This window comes from Neofelis nebulosa, chromosome 11 (genome assembly GCF_028018385.1).
Source record: "Neofelis nebulosa isolate mNeoNeb1 chromosome 11, mNeoNeb1.pri, whole genome shotgun sequence".
NCBI classification, from domain to species: domain Eukaryota; kingdom Metazoa; phylum Chordata; class Mammalia; order Carnivora; family Felidae; genus Neofelis; species Neofelis nebulosa.
In genome coordinates, this window is record NC_080792.1 from 93821034 (window position 1) to 93844016 (window position 22983).

At 53.7% G+C, this 22983-nt stretch overlaps 1 protein-coding gene across 5 annotated transcripts in view; it reads right to left on the reverse strand.

The window, feature by feature from the left end:
* Positions 1-22983, reverse strand: part of RIMBP2 (RIMS binding protein 2) — a 221268-nt gene that overhangs the window by 157146 nt on the left and 41139 nt on the right. For 3 of the 5 annotated variants that reach the window (XM_058691506.1, XM_058691505.1, XM_058691507.1), the window contains one exon: positions 16535-16670. The gene's annotated coding sequence lies outside the window, so the exon portion shown is untranslated. Of the gene's footprint in view, positions 1-14602; positions 14650-16534; positions 16671-22983 lie in introns of those variants that run through there. The other 2 variants (XM_058691504.1, XM_058691514.1) reach the window with 2 other exon arrangements.

A 22983-nucleotide genomic window follows, 5' to 3' on the forward strand; every position in this document is an offset into this window, starting at 1 on the left:
CGGTCAGCACTGGGCTCTGACGGAGCCTTCTCCCCTCGCCCATCTGGCCACAGCCCCCACACGCATAAACCCCGGGACCGGCTCCACAGTCCCTGCATCCCCCAGCACACCAGGAGACTGAGCGTCCGGGTGCTTTATTTATCCCCAGTGCTGCCTTCTGGTCCTCGGCTGGCAGACGTGGCTCTGGGTCCCAGGCCTCCCCTGCAGGTGGTAAGTTGCAGATATTAACGGTGCTGGGAGTGGAGCCACCCAGAGAGGCAGGACTTACTGCTGGGAGGGGGGGGGGGGGGGCAGTGCTGTGGAAAGTTCTGAGGTTTACACCGGCGTGATTTTAGAAGGCCCTTAGTCTGCAAATGCATCGACCACCGTGTCCTCAGACGGCTCTGTTCCAACCCGGCACACACGAGACGAGGTCCTGGATTCTTGCTCAAAATGCCACGAACTGCACACTTGAACAGCTCGTGCCTGGCAAACAGGAGCCAGGAGGCGTGTCTGCCCACTGCCTACCCACAGCCTCCTTAAATGCTCTGATTGAGAGGCTCTCTGTCCTGCAGGGCACCTCCGAGGGGCGACTCTAGACCAGAGGAAGGAGGCAGCCAGGGAAGACGGAAGGGCTGGCCTCTGACGCCCAAAACAGGTGCGGGGCGTCCTCTGAGAAGCCCAGTCCCGGAGGGTTCGGGGAGTCACGGGCCTCCGGCCAGAAGAAGCCGTGGGGCCTGCAGCAAAGCAGACTCACACCCAAGCCTTCCCTAGACGGCTCGACGGGGCGGAGGCGGCTCACGCCTCTGGACTGAAGATGGCAAACAGGGTCCTGCCTGCAGGCCAGGCAGTCACCTTCCCGTGGTCCGATGCCTGAGTGTGGCCCAAGGGGTATCTCAGTCGGCCGGGGGTGGGGGGGTGAGAGGCTTTTTCTCATCTGCACTTAAATGACTTTTTAACAATTTTTTGGATTTCTTATAAAGTGCCACCTTTTCTCCTGTTCCTCTATTTACTGGCTTCTGACGAACCCTAGGGCACAGAGTGAGGGTCTCCGGATGCCGGCTTCTCTGCTGCGTACCAATCTCTGCTCCAGAAGCGGCTCGGGCCAACTTCTCCGCAGATGGAAAGCAGCCCTGTGTCAGGGTCCCTGAGGCCACCCTGGGGTACAGGGAACCCCCGCAGGGCTCACGGGACTCCGCACACAGCCATGCTCGTGGCTGTGAGTTCCCACCGCAAAGGGACCCAAAGCAAAGTCAACAAAGGGCAAAGGTGTGGGGGCAGGTCCGAGCGAGACCAGAGCAAGCTTCCAGAGTCTTCCAGAGTCACACGTGAAGCTGTGACAACACGCGTGAGAAGCCGCCACCGGGGACGCCCACGGACACGGCCCAGGGTGTCTGTGGGGCGGTCACGTAGGCACCAGCTGCTGGCGCATCCGGGACTCCAGACTGCCCACCGGGAGGCAGGTGGTCGGCATAAACCACGGTCGTGCAGCCTGGACGCAGCGGGCCCTCTTGTCTCTTAGGGAGTGGGGGGCTCCCAGAATCCAAGGTCCCAGCTGCCAGCCACGGGCCGGCCTCACCGGCAGGCCTGTCTGCTCAGGACTGACAGCTTCAGGCCTAGCGGGGAGCTCTCCTGTGCACAGGCCCCTCCCTGCCCTGCCAGGGCTCCCAGAGGAGAGACGCTCACTCCCGTGTCCCGCACGCCACGCCTGCCGTGAGCTACACGAGGAAGCAAAGCCTCGCGGCACGTGTCCTGCTTGTGAGAACGGCGTCCGCTCAGCCGCCTTGGCAACCAGCTCTGGGCACTCAGGGACCCTTCCTGTGTCCCCTCTATGCGGGTTTAATAAACAGCACACTGTTGTCTCAGACTCTGATTGTCACCTCGTTCTCTACAGCGACAAGACCCCAGTGTCTCGGGGAGAACACACGCCCAGCAGTCTGCAAAGGACCCCGCCCCCTGCGGCCCCAGGCGCACCTGCACGGGGCGGGTGATCTGTATGCACCAGGCGTCCCCTGCTCCCTCCGGGACTCGTCCCGTCCCCCCCACAACGGACCCGCGGCAGGCCAGAAGCAGGACTGAGGGCCGCCCAGGCGCATCGTGAGAAAGGGGTGTTTTGACAATAGTTTTCACGTCTCCGTGTTCACGGGACAGTTCGGACGAGGGAAAGACGCGGCGGCGTGAGGGCGAGGTCTGGGGAGGGCCGTCCGGGAGGGGCCGGGGCTCGGCCAGGCTAGCTCTCCTGCCCCCCGCCCCCCTGCAGCCCAGAGGCCCGCCTTCGCCCCTCACCCAAGCCCAGAACTTGCCGCCAACCCCGGATGAGGACACGAGCCCGTGACTCTGTCGGTGGGGCCTGCAGCCCGGCCTGTTCGGTCTGACCCCGTCCCCACGCCCACGTGCCAGCTCCCTGCGGGCGAGCGAGGCTCCCACGTTCCCCACCCACAGGTGCAGTAACCCTTCGCGCGGCTGCACCTGTCAGCACCCGGGTCAAAACAAGCCGCTCGTCAGAGGCGACTGGGGAGAATGTGGATGTCACGGCGCCACGGGGCAGGGGGCGGGGACCAACACGGAGGCCCAGGACCAGTGGGGCAGCCGGAAATGCCCCGCCTCCCGCTCTACACAGTCCGCACGAAAAAACACAGGGAGTCTTATTTTCAATACACAAAGCAACAAAACCCCACAGGGCCCGAATGAACCACAGGTGGCGCATCTGCTTACATAAGGGGGGAAAGGCGTGGAGGAAGATTCGCGGGTCGCCTGAGGGTAAGGAGTCGGAGGGAAGAATTCCGACGGGGAACTAGGAAGACAGGCCTCAGAAGCACAAGGAGCAGCATTCTTCGAACAGAGACAGGCGTCCCCCTGTGGCGAGACGCAAAGGTGTCAAACCTCCGCCCGCACGCCTGCAAGGCCCCAGGCCCCTCGGCCCCCCGGCCCCCCTGCCCCCTGCTCCGGACGAAGGCGTCGGCTTCCTCCCCTTCCACAGACATACATCCTACTGCCCAGCAGCAGAACACTCACACGAACACGTTAACTGTTTTTTAAGTTACCTTATTTACTTAGAGAGAGAGAGAGGGAGACAATCCCAAGCAGGTTCCGCACTGTTGGCACAGAGCCCGACGTGGGGCTCGAACTCACGAACGGTGAGGTCACGACCTGAGCGGAAATCAAGAGTCGGACGCTTAACCGACTGAGCCCCCAGGCGCCCCTGAAACATGTCAATTTTTAAAGGAAACTGTATTCTGTCGCCAAGAGCAGAGACTATGTACTGTTACAGACTAGATACTCTGTCTGCACACGCCCTGCGGGACATCCAGGGTGTTCTGTTCCATACTAGACGCCTGAAGGGGGCCAGACACATGCACATGCACACACGTGCACGTACACACAAGCACGTGCCCTCACACATGCACGTACATGCAGGCACACGCGCAAGCACATGCACACACAGGCACACACAAGCACGTGCACGTACACCCACGTGCACACACAAGCACATGCACGCGCAAACATTCGGTCTCTGGCACTGGCCGCCCCTTCTCCTCCTCCCTCCCTCCCCCTTCCCTCACTGCCATTTCTGGTTCTTGCACCGTCAGTGGCCCTCACACCTGAAGCTGGTGCAGAATCACCGGAATGCCAGCACGGCAGCGTCTACGGAGTGTTACTCTTTTGTTCTCAAGCCTTCCGAGATGAGCACTATTGTTAAATCCCTAGAGCTGCGCTGTTAACATCCAAGGAAACGGACGCAGGAAAAACCCATTAGCCAGTCGCTACATGCCTAGGGGAAGCGCCCACTCTGTGCCAGATGCCATTCCAGGCAGCAGCAAACGAGACCCGCAGAGGCCAAGGACTGGCCGTGCTCAGTTCACACAGGGCCGAGCCCGCGGGGGCGGGAAAACGCAACAAGGTTGTTCTCGAGCGAAGAGCTGGGCAGGAAACAGGACCCGAAGAAGGAGAAGCAAAGAAACGGTGGTCTTTTTTCCCAGAGTGGAAGCCACACAGAGCTTGACAGAAACCCCGCCCAGTGAGGAAGGACCGAAGGGCCAGCCGGCATGGACTCTGGTCCCCAGACCTGCGGTCGGCTGCCAGCCCACACCCGGGGGCGGTTCCGGGCTCTGTGGCGTCCCCCCCCTCGAGGGAAGAAGGAAACCCTGCCCGTAAGCATGCAGGTGTGAGGTTCGGGGACGCTGGGGCACAAGCCCACGTCCCCGAGCTGGTGAGAGCTGCAAGCAGGGTTTAAACCCAGGTCTGTCCACACCCAAGTGGCATGTCTCCCCCTTCACCGGATTGCACTGTTTTCCTCGCAAACACCGCCCTGGGGTGTGAGCTGGCAGTTCAGTAAAAGCTCTGGTCGCGCTGGCTCTAGGGACATGCCAGTTCCATCTGTGGGCCGAAGTGATGGGCTTCATCCTGCGTCAGCTTTACGTAATGCTAGAGGCGGCCTCGAGCGCAGCGTTGGGGACTCGGAGGCTGAGGCCAGGCTTGGCAGGAAAGGGCACACGGAGAATCAGTGACGTGGGCCGTGGGCCAGGGGTCGAGTAGCATCATGTGTGTCGGTTAGGGTATCTTAGGTTGCAAAGGGCAGTGCAAAGGGCTTCAGGTAGGGCTAGATCAAGTCGCTCAGATGACGCTGCTCAGTGTCTCCCCATGGTTCTGGGCTGCCTTCCTCAGAGTGGGCTTCGGTACCTGACTCCCCACAGGATTCCAGGCTAGCTGCTGATAGGTCCATGTGTTTTCAGCTTTCTTATCCACATCCAGCCAGAGATGGAAAATACCTTTATGGGGTGGTAGCGATCCCCAGAGCCACTCTGATTGCACGGACTCAGGCCACACGTAAGGCTCTGACAGTGTCTACAGAGGCAGAAGGCACCTCACAGCCAGCCCAGGCCACATGTTCTATCCCTAGACTGGGGTAAAGTCGGCTTCCTGCCTCGTGAATCAAGAAACTACAGGGAGCCATGGGAAGACTAATGGGGTGTGAACAGGCACCACCCCCAGCATGTGACACCGCTCCCCTGGAGGCTTGTCCATCCAGCCCAGGAGAATGTGGGCCTGAGCCACGGCACCTCCCCCCCCCCGACCCCCGTGCATGAAATGGGCTGGTGGGGGCAGAATCCAGGAGACCCTCCTCTCTGACTCTAGGCTCCTTTACTCCGTATCTCTACGTCTGCAGACAGAGGGGGTGAACGTGAGGAAGGAGGTTGACATCCCTACATGGTTGGTCTCCACGTTTGTCGTTGGCACGGGACCCAGCCCGTGGAGGCACGGAGGCAGTAATGGAGGGATCCCGGCCCGTGGAGGGAGATGAAATGCCCTACGATAGACCCAGCCTCTATATGTCCTTTCTCAAAGGGTAATTGTCATTAACATTTAACCCGGTTTTTCTCTGAGAAGGACTTCTCGCGTTGACCTGATCCCACGAGCAGTGAATGTGATCAAGGGAAGCACTGAGTGCCGATTGCAAAAGAGGCACAGATGATTGTTTAGACGCTGGATGAAGCCCCGTCACCGATACAGCCACGGGCAAACTGTTAACTCAGGGCCCCAGAGAACATCCTTAACTCTTCATCTGCAAAATAGCTTTAGGGATCCCACGAGCTTCTCGGGGTTCTGGAAAGACCCAGAGATCCGCTGAGAAGTTCACATCTTTCTGACCATCGGACAACATCTCCAAGCCGCCCGCCCAGCTAAGCTGGGGTCCGCTCCGCTGACATGACTGAATGTGTGCACCTCCCATTCGCTGGGAATTTGGGTCTCTCTGTAGAGCTTGGAAGACTGAAGGCGCCCGTTATGACTGGCAGAGCGTAGAACCCAACCTGAAGGCGTGATGTGCAGCCCCCTCCGCCTCCGTCACCAAACCTCCGGTGGGCACAGGATGGCCCTTCGTGACCCAAGGTTGTTTTCAGGTGCACGCCCGGCAGATACTTCATCGATCATCGGTTTATAGAGCGTATAAACCACCATCATCTTGGTATTCTCTCTCCTATTTATTTATTTTGTTCAATGACAAGGGCTCTGTTGGTGCTGACGCACTTGATACCCGTAATATTTGGTGCTGTGTCCTTTGGGGTATAAGCTGGTCCCCAGAATCCAGCGGGATCCGAGTAACAGTGTTACTCGCCTTCCCTGTGTTGCCTTCTCCTACTATGTTTTACCTTCTGTTTCCAGCAGGATTTCCTACTTAATCTAGTGACAGACTGTTTCTTTTCCAAGTAGATTTAAGCATGTAGAGCAGTATCGTAAGTGGGGGGGGGGGGGAGTTTGGGGGCAGACAGGGCTGCCTCCAGGGAGGCGGTGATCCTCACAGATAAGTATCTGGGGGCCAAGTGGACACAGGATCTGTCCTCCAAGCCCACAGGCTCCCAGCCCCCCGCTCCGAGGGTCCTGCACGATCACGCTGGCTTCCCACCTTCGTGCACGGGCAGCGTGTCTGGCCACCACTTTTCTGAACCCACGCTGCCTTCCTACAGTTTCAGATTCACTCAGCAGCTGATGATGCCTCCCCCGTTCCTAAATCTTCCCCAGTACGCAGAGCAGGTGCACCAGGTAACGTGGGATAATTCAGTGGCTCTATCCACCCTTGCGAATTCAACCTCCTCCCGAGGGCCTCTGCTCCTCCTCCTCCTCCTCCTCCAGGAAGCCCTCCTTGATCACCCGGACCCATAGCGTCTCTAGCGCCATGAAGAATCTATCTTGGTTTCTCCGCACACACTCCCCTTCCTTCCAGCTCTAATGTCCCAAAGTCCCTCCGGGAAATTACCATGCTTCTGTTCAATCCACAGTGGGCACCTGACCCCGGCCTGGCCAAAGTGCCCTCTGCCCTCAGCCAAATAACTGTTCAAGGAAGAGACTGTGTCTCGTGTTGATGGGCAAACTCGTCCCATCAGGGACAATCTTGGGGCTTCTGCTGGCCCGCCAGTAAGAGGCAGCTCTTCTCTTCTTCCCACGGAAGTTGCTAGAAAGAGAGGTGCTGGTGGCAGCCACGTGGAAAGAGCCTGCTGAGGTGAAGCTGGGGCAAGAAAAAGGGGGTCAAGAAAAGGAAAACGACCACCTCCTGATGGCATCACTTCAGCCTCTGGATGCAACCATGCCTGAAAGCCTCCCTGCAACAAATGCCTGTTTTGCCAAAGCCAGAATGGGCTGACTGTTCGTCACCTTGAAAGCAAAACAGTTGTGGCTAACCACCTCTGAACCCCGAAAGTCCATCTTGTCTGTCCTTAACCACGTGAACAGAGACGGCCCCGCTGTCTTCACACGACCATCTTAGAGGGATAGCAGTCTCCGGATCTGGGGCCCACCCGACCTTATCTTAACTCGCATCGTCATTGTATCAGCAAGGACTCTATTTCTCAATAAGGTTACATTCACGGGTCCCAGGGTTCAGATTTGAATATATATTTGGGGATAGGGGTGTACGAAATTCAACCGCTTACAGCTGCCATCTTGTGATTACTGGGACCGTAAGTCTCAGGGCAAGGCCAGCACCTTGCAAGGCGAAGGAGACACCTGGACTTCCCTTGCCTTTGCCCCCCAAAGTGGCCGTTCTTATTGACGCCAATTTGAATGTGTTTTCTATTATTTTTAGCAAAAAGCACTGTAACTAAAATGAGCATGGAGTTTCCCAAGGTACAGATCTCAGGAGGGTAGGAAGGCAGCCCCAAAGCAGGACAGGTTCTGAGCACAGTGACGGGAACCCCAAGGCCACCTGCCCTCTCCTCTCAGTGAGACACGCAGACCAGGTCCTCTTTGAGCTTAGCTTTTCAGTCCTGCACTTGTCTGGTGTGGGGTGTGGGGCTGAAGGGGGCGTAGGGGAAGCGTGAGCTGACTGCTTTCTCCCAGAGCTCTCTCCACCCCTCCCCAGGGGGCTCTCCCCACCCCTCCCCAGGGGGCTCTCCCCACCCCTCCCCAGGGGGCTCTCCCCACCCCTCCCCAGGGGGCTCTCCCCACCCCTCCCCAGGGGGCTTCGAGGCCACGTGAACAAACATCCTGAAGGTGAAAGTTTCAAAAAGGGAGTTCAGGTAAACATCCTTCTTCAACAGCGTTGAGATGGGACTATTTTCTATAGCTTTGTAATGTAAATATGTAAATAACCTGGAAGGGACAATCCCAGCAACACAAAGCAAGGGGAAGGCTGGGGGTGGGGGGAAGGTGGGGGAGACCCTTGGGCACAGGCAGTCCCAAGGTCACGTGCAGCCCGCCTGGGGGCCTGGGGACGGGGAAGCAGCCATCTGAACCTCCACCCAGACTTCCATCAGAGAGGAGTCTGTCAGCAGACTTCTTGCTGATGCGGCTGCTACGTTTGAAACAACAATTACCTTGTAGGAAGCTACCTGCAAATTATGGCATATCAAGTTGGCAAAACTGGAAAAAGAAACATGTTTGCCACTAGGTTACAGTCGACCGTGCAAATATGGAACCCGCTTCCTGGGTGTCAGAGAAACATCCCAGTTGCGGGAGATACGGTGTGATAAGGCTAAACCCCTGCCCTCATGGGGGTTACATCCCAGCGGGTCCCACACACCAGACGGACAGGCAGACAGACGGACGTGGTTTGGGGCAGCACGGAGGGCGTGAAGTGAGCCAACGGCTCCGTGAAACCAATCGCCGTGGCCCACGACTGAGGGCCTTTGTCGGCTTCTCTTCCGGGACTGGAATAGGGCCCTTTGCCCACCGTGTCCCTACTGGTTTCTTAGTTCCCCAGGAAACACACCCGCCAAGTCCTAAGAACCCCAGCCCTGCCCGGTTTGGGGAGTGGTCCCCTCCGCCGGGCCAGCGGGGAACGAGATGGAGGGGAGGTTGTAGACAGCCACCGTTCTGCACTAAGGAGTCCGGGAGGCTCTCATGTGACGTGGGAAATGCACTTCTTGTGGTGACTGATTAGCCAGGATCCTGAATCTAACAAAGCCGTGTCGTCATGGGAACCAGACGTATTCCGCGGCCTCGGGTTAAAAATTAAGCTCCACCTGTGCTAATGTTCCCTTATCAATCCCCTCTTGAAACCAAAGCCCCTCCGTTCGGCTGCACTCTGCTGCGGTGACAAATGTCCTGTTGCCTGGTTACTAACTGGTGACAGGGACAAGCCCTGACCTGACGGCAGGTCCAAAACACCCGAAGGCCGGATACGGTGACCGGACGCTCTCACTAAGAGGTGGCCCTGCGCGAGCTCGCTGTCCTTGGCCCTTTGTTCCCAGGAGCAAACAAAGGGCCACGTGGGACAGAACTGTCAGCCCGTGGGCTCTGGGATGCGCCACGGGCCGGCTCACGGAGACGCACGGCGTGGCCGCGTTCCTCTGGAACCTGCACCCACCCGGTGATTCAGTGCAGCCGAGAAGAAACAGGCTCCCGGGGGGGCGCCTGGGGGGCGCAGTCGGTTGAGCGTCCGACTTCAGCCAGGTCACGATCTCGCGGTCCGTGAGTTCGAGCCCCGCGTCGGGCTCTGGGCTGATGGCTCGGAGCCTGGAGCCTGTTTCCGATTCTGTGTCTCCCTCTCTCTCTGCCCCTCCCCCGTTCATGTTCTGTCTCTCTCTGTCCCAAAAATAAATAAAAAACGTTGAAAAAAAAATTAAAAAAAAAAAGAAACAGGCTCCCGGGTGCACGCGACGGCAGGTGCACAGGACTGAGGGGGCCCCGCTCACATGCCTTCCGGCCAGGCACGGCAGCTTCGCTTTGAAGCGTCTGGCGGGAGGGGCGGTCAAGGCACCTGCCCTCGATCCTCCAGCCAAGTCAGGCGACGACTGAATTTCAGTCTTGAGCGGAGGGACTCAAAGACCCACACCGGTGCTTGGAGCAGACTCTCCCCGGCAGGTCTCACAGAGGGGCCATCCCTGTCCACCTGCCCCCTGGATTCCCAGGGCCTTCCCACTCCCATCGTTTCCCCTGGGAAATTGTTCTTCTTGAGCCAGAATCAGATTGGGTGTTGGTGCCCAGGGACCTGCATTCGTGCCCTGCGGCTGCTTAACAAAGCCCCAGACACGAACCGTCCCGCAGCTCTGGAGGCCCTGAGTCTGAGACAGAGACTCGGCAGGTTTTGGGGGCCACGAGGGAGGGTGTGGCCCAGGCCTCCTTCCCAGCGACAGCAGTGGCCAGCAGTCCGTGGTGTTCCGTGGTTTGTAGACGCAGCACCGCCGGCTCTCCCTTCACGTGACGCTCTCCCTGCGCACCTGTCTGGGTGCCATTTCCCTTTTAATGAGGACACCGGTCACACTGGATTAGGTCCCCCACAAATGGCCTCGCTTTAACTTGACCCCTGTAAAGACCCGGTCTCCAAATACAGTCACGTTCTGAGGTCTCGGGCGTTAGGACTCCGACATCTTTGCGGGAACAATTCAACCCACAGCAGACGACTGTCTGTGTGATCCAGAGCGGGGCACCCCAGACAGTCCGGTGAGCACAGGATGTCTGCGAGGGCACAAACACGGCGAGGGGAGGAAGAGGCAGCCTCACGGTAAGGAGGCCTCTTTCCCGGGGCGCCTGGTCATTCTTACACGGGGAGTAACAACCGTAGGGGAACTTGGAATCCCTTCAGCCTGATCAGGGCTTCAGGAAACGGGACTTCTGAAAGACGAGTGTCAACATGACCGACCCCAGGTGGATCCCTCCATAAGTGCAAGGCAGGAAGCCCAAGCCGTGATGGTACAAAGCACACGATTAAGGGGCCCTGCTTCAAAGTGAAACCAACACAGGGGAAACTGGGATTCCCAAAACGTTGTTTGAGATTCTGGATCAAGCCATTCCTGAAGTTAACACTACTCTCTCTTCAGTTACACCAGTCCCTTAACTCACCCTGAAAAACACAATGGCATAGGGCTTGGCTCCCCCAAAGACCTTCCTTAGCTACATCCACAGCCTCCTTCCTCTGTAGGAAAAAAGGAGCCACGTAAACTTCATTCCAGGGCCCGGGTTTGCCAAGACACCAGAGAGAAACAGACACTACCAAGACCCGAATGCCACGGCGGCAAGTGTGAGTTCCACAGCGGTTCCCGAAGACCCTGCCAAATGCACGTGCACTCCCTTTTCACTTTTTGTTGGTCTTGTGGGCAAGCAGAGGGCCATTACCACGCCGGCCGCGTGTGCCGATGGCACCCCAGTGTCACACGTGCCCTGACAGGCCCAGCAGCACCGAAGGGATTGTCTGACTCTAACTGGCATTAAGATTTCGAGCTCAACAGAGCCCATTCTATGTTGACTTGTCTATTGAAAGAAAGAAAGAAAGAAAGAAAGAAAGAAAGAAAGAAAGAGAGAAAGAGAGAAAGAGAGAAAGAGAGAAAGAGAGAAGAGAGAGAGAGAAAGAGAGAAAGAGAGAAAGAGAGAAGAAGAGAGAAAGAGAGAAAGAAAGAAAGAAAGAAAGAAAGAAAGAAAGAAAGAAAGAAAGAAAGAAAGAAAGAAATTTAAAATACATAATTACTTTAGTCATGAAGCATAATGACATTAAGAGCTGTTTTAACTAGACATTTCCACACAAACAACATTACACGGAGACAGTCTGTCCTGCAGCCCTGACGGAAAGCGAGGCCCCAGAATCGGTGGGGCGGAGACGTCTGGGGACTGACCTGGGCTCAGTCCAGGGGCCCAGGAGCCGCCTGCAGCTCACAGGGCGCATCTCTGAGGCCACAGCGAACTGGGTTTCCCCAAACTTCATGAGTTTTGCCATTTCTGTGCCCCAATTATTAACACACTCTTTCTCCTTAAACAAGCACACACGTTTTATGGACATGAAGATATTGAAAAGGAAACTTCATATTGCCACCGTGAAATCATTGGTTATGTGATAGTTAAATTTCTTCTAATGGGGAGCCTGGGTGGCTCAGTCGGTTGAGTGGCTGACCTCAGCTCAGGTCATGATCTCGCGGTTCATGAGTTCGAGCCCCGCGTCGGGCTCTGTGCCGACAGCTCGGAGCCTGGAGCCTGCTTCGGATTCTCTCTCTCTCTCTCTCTCTTTCTCTCTCTCTCTCCCTCTCTCTCAGAAATAAACAATAAAAAATTTTTCAATCAAAACATAATAAAAATCTGTTTTCTAATACATAATCCTATTTTTTCGCAGTAAATATATGTCTGTATCTGGGTTTCATTGGCCGCTTCTGTCTATTCAGTAACCTGCGGAACACTCTGGAAATACTGCATTGGTGGATGGATTTAGGCACCGCCTTCACCAGCCTGACAGTCAGGGCCTGTCCTGAGCCTGTCCAGACAAAATTCTCCACCAAGGCAGGGAAGACAAAGTCGCGCTCTCTCTGACCCACTCTCTGCTCTGAGAGCTCACGGCACTGAGGAAACAGGTCCTGCCCGCCAGCCCCAGGTGGAAGGAGCCACGTAACTTCTCTGTGAGACATGGTAAAAGAACAGATGCCGTGGGCCACGCTTCCAAGATACGGAGAGGTCATTTCCTTCCCGTGTCAACAGCTCGTGGTGTCTACAAATATTGACTGAACATCTATGACGTACAAAGTCAGCTGGTTGGAACACACACACGCACGCACCTTCCCCCTTTTTAAAATTTTAACTTTTCTATGAATGTTCTAGAGTCACATGTACACAGGTAAGCGATGCTGGTAACCTTACACGTGGTTAGGGTAGCGGCTGGTTAACTGGCCATAAACGGTTCAATGTCAGCGGGTTGTTAAACACGAGCAAGCACCATCAGGCCCTCGGCAGGAGGCACGGGCCGCCCAGAGCCCCTTGCTTTCCAAGCCCACGCGCAGTAAAACAGCTTACCGCCAACACCCGTGGCAAGAGCTGCCGGGATGTTTATGCACGTGTTAGAGGGACTCCCTCGGCAAACAGCGGCAGGGGGACGGCGGTGGGTAAATACCCCAGATGCTCCTCCCTCGAGTGGGGTGGGTCCAGGGAGTGCCCCACCGTCTCCAGGACAGAGGAGCCCCGCTGGCCCCAGTGGACCCCGGCTGGATGGCGTGCCCTTCCCTGCCTGGCCCCCCGCCACCTCCCGAAGTTTCCTGGCATCGCTTTGCAAACAGGCCACTTCGACTGGAATCCCCATGTTGGGTCTGCTCCGGGAGGATCGAGCCAAGACCCCGTGGTACAGGGACACCATCGGATAACAAGTAGAAATGTTTAAAGAATGAGGCAGTGTGCTAAAATACTCCCGTGGAAAGATCTCTACCAAATATTCCAGAAACAGAAAGATAACCAATCTGCAGAAAAACCCACATGGTTTTCTTTAAAGCACGTGCAAAGTTACGATAGACTTTCTGCGGCTACACGCGCACACGTATGTCGAAAAGGGTCCAGGAGACCAAACTATTGACAGTAGTTAGCTCGTTGCAAGGGAAGGTCAAAAGACACTTGAGTTTTTGCAAATCGGAAGTTTCGGCAGACAGCTTGAGGAATGAAAAATCGATTGTGAAAGTTGCAGGACAGCGTCTGTAAGCACTTGAAACGCGTGCAGACCCCGCTCCGCGTGCATACGCGTCCACAAACCGACACGCCGCGTCTGCGCGTGTGTTTGTGTCTGCGTGGGGGGGGCGGGGAGCCTGAAAACTCAGAAAAGGAAACACCCAATCCTTAGCGGTGCCGGCCAACCCGGTTTGGAATGGGAACGTTATACATGGGTTTCAGCTTTTGACCTTGCACGTCCCGGTGAGATGTGACTCCAACAAGCACCGCTGCCCCTGAAACGGGACAAAGGAGCGTGATTTCCAAGACGCTGTCATTACTCAAGCCTCTGGGGAAGCGTTGTTGGTGACATCACTTCTCCAACTCGGTGTATACATAAACAGTTTAATGATTTATTGACACAGAGAGGCCCTGACCCCTGTCGCAGGGATGGGCACAGCTGTATTGAGAATAAGGATCATCACGATTTGGGTGTGAAATGCTGCCCTCGGAGAGCTTACACCCCAGTGATCGCTAAGCTGTGTTTCAGGTCGTTCCAATACCCTGTGGACCGAAGGACCTCTCAGCAAACCTCTTCCTCTGAGTCAAATACACAGCTGCCACTGAGACTCACTGGCTACACCTCCCGTTTTGAAAAGCCCTGAGGATCTATTTTCTAATTGCTCTCCCTTCATGGTGAAATAATTCAAACGTTCCATTCCCTTCCAAAGTGACAAGAAGAGCTAAATTTAAATGCAATAACTTAATGATACATCTGCAATTCCAAGCAGCCAACAATCTATCAAAAAAAAAAAAAAAAGATCAGCCCATTCCAAATATAGGAAAGATTCACACACATGCATATCACTCCCCTCTGTCGCTTTCAACCCCAGAACGGCCAAAATAAAAAACATCAAAAAAGTAATAAGCTCTCGAAATAACCCACCTGTTACCCCTCAGAGAGCAGAGTAACTTCTGAGTCCCATAAGCCGTGTAGAATAAACGAACTTGACAAACTGACACACCAGTAATAACCCACATCACTCAGTTAAGACACATCCTCTACGAAAGTGTTCTTAATGACACAATTTGTCTCTTGAGGCCATGCAGATAAGTATCTCTCACTATAAATGATATCAATTGAAGAAACAGACACCGTTATATTGATAATGATGAAAGAAAAGGTTGGGGAATGTTTTCCAGGCACATTCCCACATGCAAGGGCCCTGCATTCACTAACTGAATGACAAAATGTTTTTGGCTCTGTAGTAACGAGAACAAATGGTTGCCGAGCACATACCCTGTATCTGAAACAGCAGAGTTTCACACACAGACTCCTTCTGCCTCCTGCCAGGAAAATGAACACATAAAATAGAAATCAGAGGACTGGGTGTGAACTTCAGTCTACTGAACACGTACCGGCTGGGTTCATTCCTACCACCATCATCACCAACCCCACCACGACTGCAATTTCCACCACCATCACCACCATCATCACCACCATCATCACCACCATCACCATCAACACCATCACCACCATCATCATCACCAACATTATCACCATCATCATCACCATCAACATCACCATCACCATCACCATCACCATCACCACCATCACATCACTACCATCATCATCACCATCACCACCACCATCATCATCACCAACATTATCACCATCATCATCACCACCATCATCACCATCACTGTCACTGTCACCACCATCATCACCACCATCATCACCACCATCAGCATCAACACCATCACCACCATCACTGTCACTGTCACCATCACCTCCATCACCATCACCATCACCATCATCACCACCATCACATCACTACCATCACCTCCATCACCATCACCATCATCACCATCACCACCATCATCATCACCAACATTTTCACCATCATCACTATCATCACCATCACCATCATCACCATCACTACCATCATCATCACCAACATTTTCACCATCATCATCACCATCATCACCATCACCATCAACACCATCACCACCATCATCATCACCAACATTTTCACCATCATCATCATCACCATCACCATCACCCCCATCATCACCGTGTCCACCATCACCACCACCCCTACCATCCTGTTGACTGGAATATGAGACCCAGGCCCATTTTTTTTTATCAGGACCAACCCCAATACAAAGCCTACACAGGCTCACGAACGATTCACCTGGTTCACCTTCTGCTTCATGCTCAAAATGCGTGACTAACACCCACAGCGACCAGTGCCCAGACAGCCACTTGCAGCACGGAAGCCTTTTGCAGGAAGAACCGGCTATTATTCCTACCACCTAAAATCATCTCACGATGACACGACGTGAATTACTGCCCGGTGTTCAGATCGTGCCTCCACATGGGAGCAATGAAGAAAAGAACGAGCAAGCCAGCCCAGATTTTTCTCCTGAACTCTGGACCTGGCCATCTGCTAATTTCCCCGTGTTTAGGTGTAACCCAAGCCCAAAGCTGAGCCTCGGTGCAACACTGAATCCGAATCTTACCCGTAAACATGCTTCTTTTTCAGTCTTTCTCATCTGAGGAAATGGGACTCCCCCCTCCGCTGTGTTGTCTCCAGTCGAAATCCGAAAGCCGTGCTTGTCACCGCTTCTCACGCCTCTTCCTTTCCAGCGCAACACAACGGCGGGCCGCTCCTGCTGCCCCAACCCATCTAGAAGCTCTGCAGTGTCCCTCACCTCTGCCACCGGCACCCTGGGCCAAGCCACCACTGCCCCCTGTCTGGACTACACAGTAGCCGCCAGATGCTCCTTGCTTCCACGCTGCCTCCACCCCCACCCAGATCTGGTGTGGCCCTTTGAGAAGGCAGATGTGAGTACGTCACTCTCTCCCTGAAATCTGTCACTGCCACCTGACCACTGCTCATGAGATGTGAACTCCATACCCAGAGCCCATAAGGTCACCGACGGGCTGCCCCTGCCACCTCTCCCCAGCCTGCGGCTGGATGACCACTTTTCACGCATACAGAGCTTCCGTGCCTCTGGGCCTCTGCACTGCTGTTCCCTGGTGAGACCGCTAACCTCCACGAAGGTAGAGACGTTTGCTTTGCTTGGCATTCGGCCCTCCCCAACTAACCGACATATCGCTGGTGTTGATAAACGTGTCTTGAATAGACCATTAAACAAGGAAGCAACGGACACAGCTGCCGACTGGCACGGGGGGATAGAGCCTCAGCAAGAAGAAAGGACAACTCACCACAAAGTCCCCACCACCAGGCTCCTAGTCTCAGGACACAAAGTGGGAAATTCCCAAGCGGACCCTCCAAAGGCTGGGTCTTATCAACTGTGTCTTCCGGACCCACGGGCTTCAGGAACGATGGGCCGTTTCTAAACTGTAAAAAAATAAAAATTAAATTAAAATATAAATACATACATACATACATACATACATACATACATACATAAATAAATAAATAAAAGTCCATGATCTTCCATCCCAAAAGGATGGCTTGTAAATTGGCTTTTCTCCCTCATTCAGCCCCCTCTCGGCCAAAGATGCAGGGAAACTCCGGGAACACGCTGTCACTTTCCAGCCCACAGCACTGAGGGCTAAGTAAGCGAGACTGAACACATGGCCTTCCCAGCCTGACACTTGGCTTCCCCTTCAACCAAAGGTCCTGGGGTAGAACCACATACAGCTACATGCACACCCCGACACGAAGCTTCCGTGAGGCTCTGAGTAAAATTCCAAGCTCCCAAAGGTGCCCAGAGAAAAGGTGGTGAGGGCTAATCGTCCTCCTTGTGTACGTGGGGCACAGATGGCAACGGGGCACAGAATGGAGACCACGAGCCATGCAGGCTTGCTCTAGACACATCCTTAATTACACCAATGTGACTGACGCCCTGGGGGTGAGGAGAAGTGTTACCAGAAGCCAAATTCATGAATAAAAATCAGAATAAAAACCAACGAGCACACCGCTTGTGTCAGACTCCCTACAAATTCCCTTCTTTTTTTTAATTTTTTTATTACATCTCTTTATTTTTGAGAAGCAGAGAGAGACAGAGCGTGACCAGGGGAGGGGCAGAGAGGGAGGGAGACACAGAATCCGCAGCGGGCTCCAGGCTCTGAGCTCTCGGCACGGAGCCCGACACGGGGCTCGAACCCACGAACCGCGAGATCACGACCTGAGCCGAAGTCAGACGCTCAACCGACTGCGCCACCCAGGCGCCCCTCTAGGAATCCCCATCTTACCACCAAATATTTAAAAGTTGAAATTCTCATATTTCAGCAGATCTTCAATTGACATAAGCCATCAAAATATCAGAAGTTCTTTTACTTCTCTCTTGCTTTGTTAATAAGATGTTTCCAAACCTTCTAGAATCACAGAATAAAATGAGAGGTTGAATTATCTTAGGTTTTATCCAAAAGTATGTAAGTGTCCAGTGTTCAGAGTAACCACATGGATGGGGGGAGAACACTTGGAAGTAATTTGGACTTCAGCCTGCAATTTGGAACTGGAAAACAGTCTGTATGAGCAAAATTCAATTTATTTCAAAGTAGCAAGCATTTTCTAAGTACCTATCAAGTTCCTGGCCGTTGTTAGACCCCAAAGTAAATAAGATCGAGTCTTTCCAGAACCCACGGTCTGACAGCAGAGGCTGGAACATGCATGTATAACTTTATTCAAGCTAGACCTTAATAAGATTTAGGATGATGTGCAGACGAGATACAAGGGGAAGATGTCTAGACAGGAGATTGGAGTCTTATTTCCTGAGGCAGCTAATGAGACAGTCAGGACACAGAGGCAGCAGGTAGGGCTCAGAGCAGTGAAGCACCCTAATGAGCATCTGCTCGTGTAGACCCCTCCCCAGCCCACATGCATAGTGCAGGTGGTTGCACATACCCTCCCCCCCTCCCCCGCCCCACGACCCTCAAACTTGGCAGGAGACTGGAAATTTCATTTTGGTAGGAAATAATCACAAGCAAAAACCTTCATACGACAACATTAGGAACATCCGCCACAAAATGCTCAGTTCCCTGCAATCAGTGGTGAGTAAGCCTACCGCAAAGAAGCCCCGCTGGCGTCCCCCAAGCCATAGAGACCTTCCTGCTAAACCAAATACCAACCAAAGATTACTCAGTACATTACAAAACCTCCAATATGGAAGATTCTAATCGACGTGTACAAGAATAAAACCCAGAAGAAGGAAATGGTGCAGGCAACCAAACGAAGCTTTACAAACAGAAAGAGAACAAGATGCCATGGAAAGGGCAGTGAAGGATAAAAAGGGCTCTTGCAGATGAAAAAAGATGGTTGCTAAAACGGAACTTAACTTAAATGGGAGATGTGGAAGATAAGGTCTCACACCAAAGAGCATCATGAGATTTGAGAAGATAAATGATAAAGCAAAGATCTTAAATACGAGGGGAGAGAGAGAGAGAGAGAGAGAGAGAGAGAGAGAGAGAGAGAGAGATGAAATTTTTAAAAGGAACCAAAAATAGGTTAGGGCATCAAACTTCTCAGCAGCAATCTTGGAAGCCAGCAGGATGCCTTTAAAAGTCTGATTGAATATCATTTCCAATTTAAGATTCTTTTTTTTTTTTTTTTTTTTTTTTTAACGTTTTTATTCATTTTTGAGACAGAGAGAGACAGAGCATGAATGGGGGAGGGTCAGAGAGAGGGAGACACAGAATCTGAAACAGGCTCCGGGCTCTGAGCTGTCAGCACAGGGGCCCGATGTGGGGCTCGAACTCACGGACCGCGAGATCGTGACCTGAGCCGAAGTCGGCGCTCAACCGACTGAGCCACCCAGGCGCCCCTCTTTTTTTTTTTTTTAAGAGAGAGAGCATGAGCAGGGGAGAAGGGCAAAGAGACAGGGAGAGAGAAGCAATTGATCAAGTGGGAGGGGAAAGGAGATACTGCCATATATGTAAAGGATCATGAAATTTACTTCCAATGTGTTCTTTCTTAGGAAATTACTAGAGGATATGCTGCAGTAAAATAAGTGGGGAAAACCTAAAAGAAAAAGCCATAGAATCTGAGAAACAGTAGATCCTACTGAACAGTGACAAAGAGAAACTCCAGGGTGACAGTTGAGTCTCAGAGCTTGAGTAATCAATTTGGAGCAAGTAAAGTATCATGTGAAAAAGGAGAGTTGAAAGCACTTTTTGACATGTCAAAGAACTGGGAAAGAATTTTCAGTATGTGGATTACAAATGGCACCATTAAAAAATGAGGCAATTAATAACTCCAGGAAAAGCAAAAAGCTACACAAGGAAAGAAATGTAATCACAGTCACTAATTGATCCTAGTTAACAATATATATAGGGGCACCTGGGTGGTCCAGTTAGTTAAGTGTCCAACTCTTGATTTCAGCTCGGGTCATGATCTTACGGTTCATGGGATGGAACCCTGAGTCAGGCTCTGCGCTGAGCACAGAGCCTGCTTGGGATTATCTCTCTCTCTCCATCTCTCTCTGCCCCTCCCCTGCTCATGTTGTCTCCCTTTCTCTCTCTCTCTCCCTTTCTCAAAATAAATAAACTTAAAAAAATAATAAACTCTCATTAAGAAAAAACAAACTATATATGTGTGTGTGTGTATATATATATATATACACACACACACACACACACATATATATATATATATATACACATACATAATAACAATGTAAACACTCATTATTGATTTAACTAAAGTAGCAATGTAACTGTATGTGTATGTTGTGGGTGGAGTCTAAAAGAACTAAACCCTCATCTACCACAGGACTTCTGAACCTCAGCACTATAGATATTTGGGACTAGATAATGCTTTAGTGGGGGCATCCTGAGCACTGTGGGATGCTTAGCAGCATCCCTGGCCTCCACCCACCAGATGTCAGTAGCATAACCCCCACCTCCAAGTTGTGACAAATAAAAATATCTCAGCCATGACCTCTGGGGGAAAAATCCCCCCTGCTTGCGAACCACTTATCTACCATAACAGAAAGTGCTACTTTTTTTTTTTTTTAATTTTTTTTCAACGTTTTTTATTTATTTTTGGGACAGAGAGAGACAGAGCATGAACGGGGGAGGGGCAGAGAGAGAGGGAGACACAGAATCGGAAACAGGCTCCAGGCTCCGAGCCATCGGCCCAGAGCCCGACGCGGGGCTCGAACTCACGGACCGCGAGATCGTGACCTGGCTGAAGTCGGACGCTTAACCGACTGCGCCACCCAGGCGCCCCCGTACAAAGTTTTAATGAACAGCGCTGTTTGGGCAGAGGGGGAAAGAAAGGCAATGATTTTACTGATGCACCCTGGGCCGCAGGCTCAGACACGCTCCTCACGGAGCACAAAATAAACCCTTGTGCCGCGAGGGAAGATCCAGCTTGTGCTATAGAACGTTAGGAATAAACTCAGTTCGCAACAACCATTTCCTACGAGGCTCTCCCTACGTGGAACAGTTGAAAAGGAATTCAGCAAACATGGGCTTAGTGACACGTTCACAGTTATTTTGACAAATGTTGGACATCTACACACTGAAAATGCCACAACGGTGTCCATCATCATCACCTAAAGGTTTCACGACGCCAACTAAACCTGGTCTCGTTGGCTAGGCTTAAAGAATTGGAAAACACTGCCCCGAGATCTTATACGAAGCCAGAGTGAAGACTGCACTGGAGACATCATAACTTTGAAAACGTGCTGTTTTGAATGTTGATTATGGGGTGGTTAACCGGGCAAAAAGCGAACTCGGTTTCGAGGGGCACAGGCTTCCGGAGGGAGCGAGGTTGAGCCCGGGGGGGGGGGGGGGGGGGGCAATCCTGTGGCAAGTGACCTCGCTCTGTGCTCTGTCCTGCTCCGCTCCCTCAGGGGACTGACCCTTGGAGCAGAGACTCCTTCCGGACCTGAAATCGGGCTGGGACAGGTTTGGAACAAAGCCCCCACGGGGAACAGCGGCCATCTGAGCCACCCTTCAGACGCAGCAGCTCTCAGGCCGGGACTCTGTCACACAGTCCGAGGCCTCGCGGTGCGTGAGGACACTTGTCCGTTCTCCAGACGGCTGCCTCCAGGAGGCTGGCTTCCCTGCCTCGCTGTCTAAGCCGTGTCTCGCGAACCCCTCAGATTCTCCACCCCCCCCTTCCCCCCCAGCCCAACAGTGGTACTCACAAGACGCCGGGGACGGACGCTCGAGCGGGTCAGATGCCGTAGCTGGGGCCACCCACACGGAGACGCCACCAGCCTCTACCCCCCCAGATGCCAGCCCCTCGGCACCTCCGAGGCTTGGGCTCGCCATGAAGCTGGAAGGCTATTACTTATTCATGGGCTGCCCGAGCCAGCCAGGAACTGCTTTGTGTCAGCTGAATAGGACGGTAATTCAATCTCCAAATGGGACCTGTTCAGCACAGGGCCTATCTGTCATAATGAGTCACGCAGATAAAAAGAACACGGCTTGCGGAGCCACTGGTGAAAGTTATGTTCTGACAGCAGGTACTGTTAGAGGACCACCTTCTCTGCCTCGACGTCTCCCCCCGAGTCCCCCCCACGCCGAACACTCCCCGTGAGACGCGTGACGGAGAGGGAATCACCTACGGGGTGTACCGTCGGGGGAAGGAGCAAGGGGCCGCACAGGCGCCCCCCTCCCGTGCCAGAAGCGGGCACGTCTGGAGAGACAGAAGGCGGAGACGCTGGGGAATCGGCAAGAAAAAACTCCGGGGCGAGGACGCCAGAGGAAAGGGTCCAGCCCTGCCCGGGGTTTGTGTGGTTCAGGGCTTCACGGGCGAGATCACGGTAACAGCGGGGGCTCGGGCAGCAGGAAATGATGGCGCTAACTAAGCCCTCGACTCCAAAGAAGGGCCTGAGAACCAGGCCTGGAGGGGGGCCGGCGGCTCTGGCTGCCCGCACATCCCACCTGGCGGAGGCTCCGGCCTCCTGGCAACATTTTCTCGGGATTATAAAACCTGCATTTCATCCGAGGTCCTTGTCTCTCAGCCACGTGAAGCCTCATTGCTAACCATCCCCCACTCGGCCCCTGCGACACGCCCCTTCCTCTCTTCGCTCCCTCACCCCTGCAGCTTGGACCCGGCCCCGGGAACCACACTCCCGCAGGTATATCCCCTGGTTCTCGGGCCCCAGCAGCCCAGAGGGTCCGGCACTGAGGCAGGCCAGTCCACCGGCCACTGACGTGCCGCTGTCCCCCGGCTCCAGGGGGCGGGGGCCGCGCCTCTAACGTTCTGTGTTGTATTCTAAGCACCTGCACAGGGTCCAGACAGAGTAGCTCCTCAAACAATTGCAGAAACACCAAATGATTGAAGCCCGCAACGTCACATGCCTTGGAATATGCATCAGTCAGGGTGGGCTGGGTTATGCTGTAGTAACAAATAACCCTCAAAACTCCGTGGCCTGCAAAGACGGGGCTCTATTTCCTACTCATCCTCTGTATCTATGGGGCATCGGCCGTGGCTCTGCTCACACCATTCTCACTCTGGGCCCCAGACTGATGGAGCCAGAAATAGAAAATAGGACAGAGTTTGGAGCGGTATAAATAAAACTCCCACAGCACACAGACATTGGAGTTCTGCACTGGGATGTTCCGCTGAACGAAGCTTCCCATTTTGCCCACCCCGTTCCTTTCCTGTCGTCAGGTCCTGATGCCGACATCACTTCTCCAAGGAGGCTGTGCCCACCCCTACCTTCACCATTTTAAAATGCTCACCGTCAGAT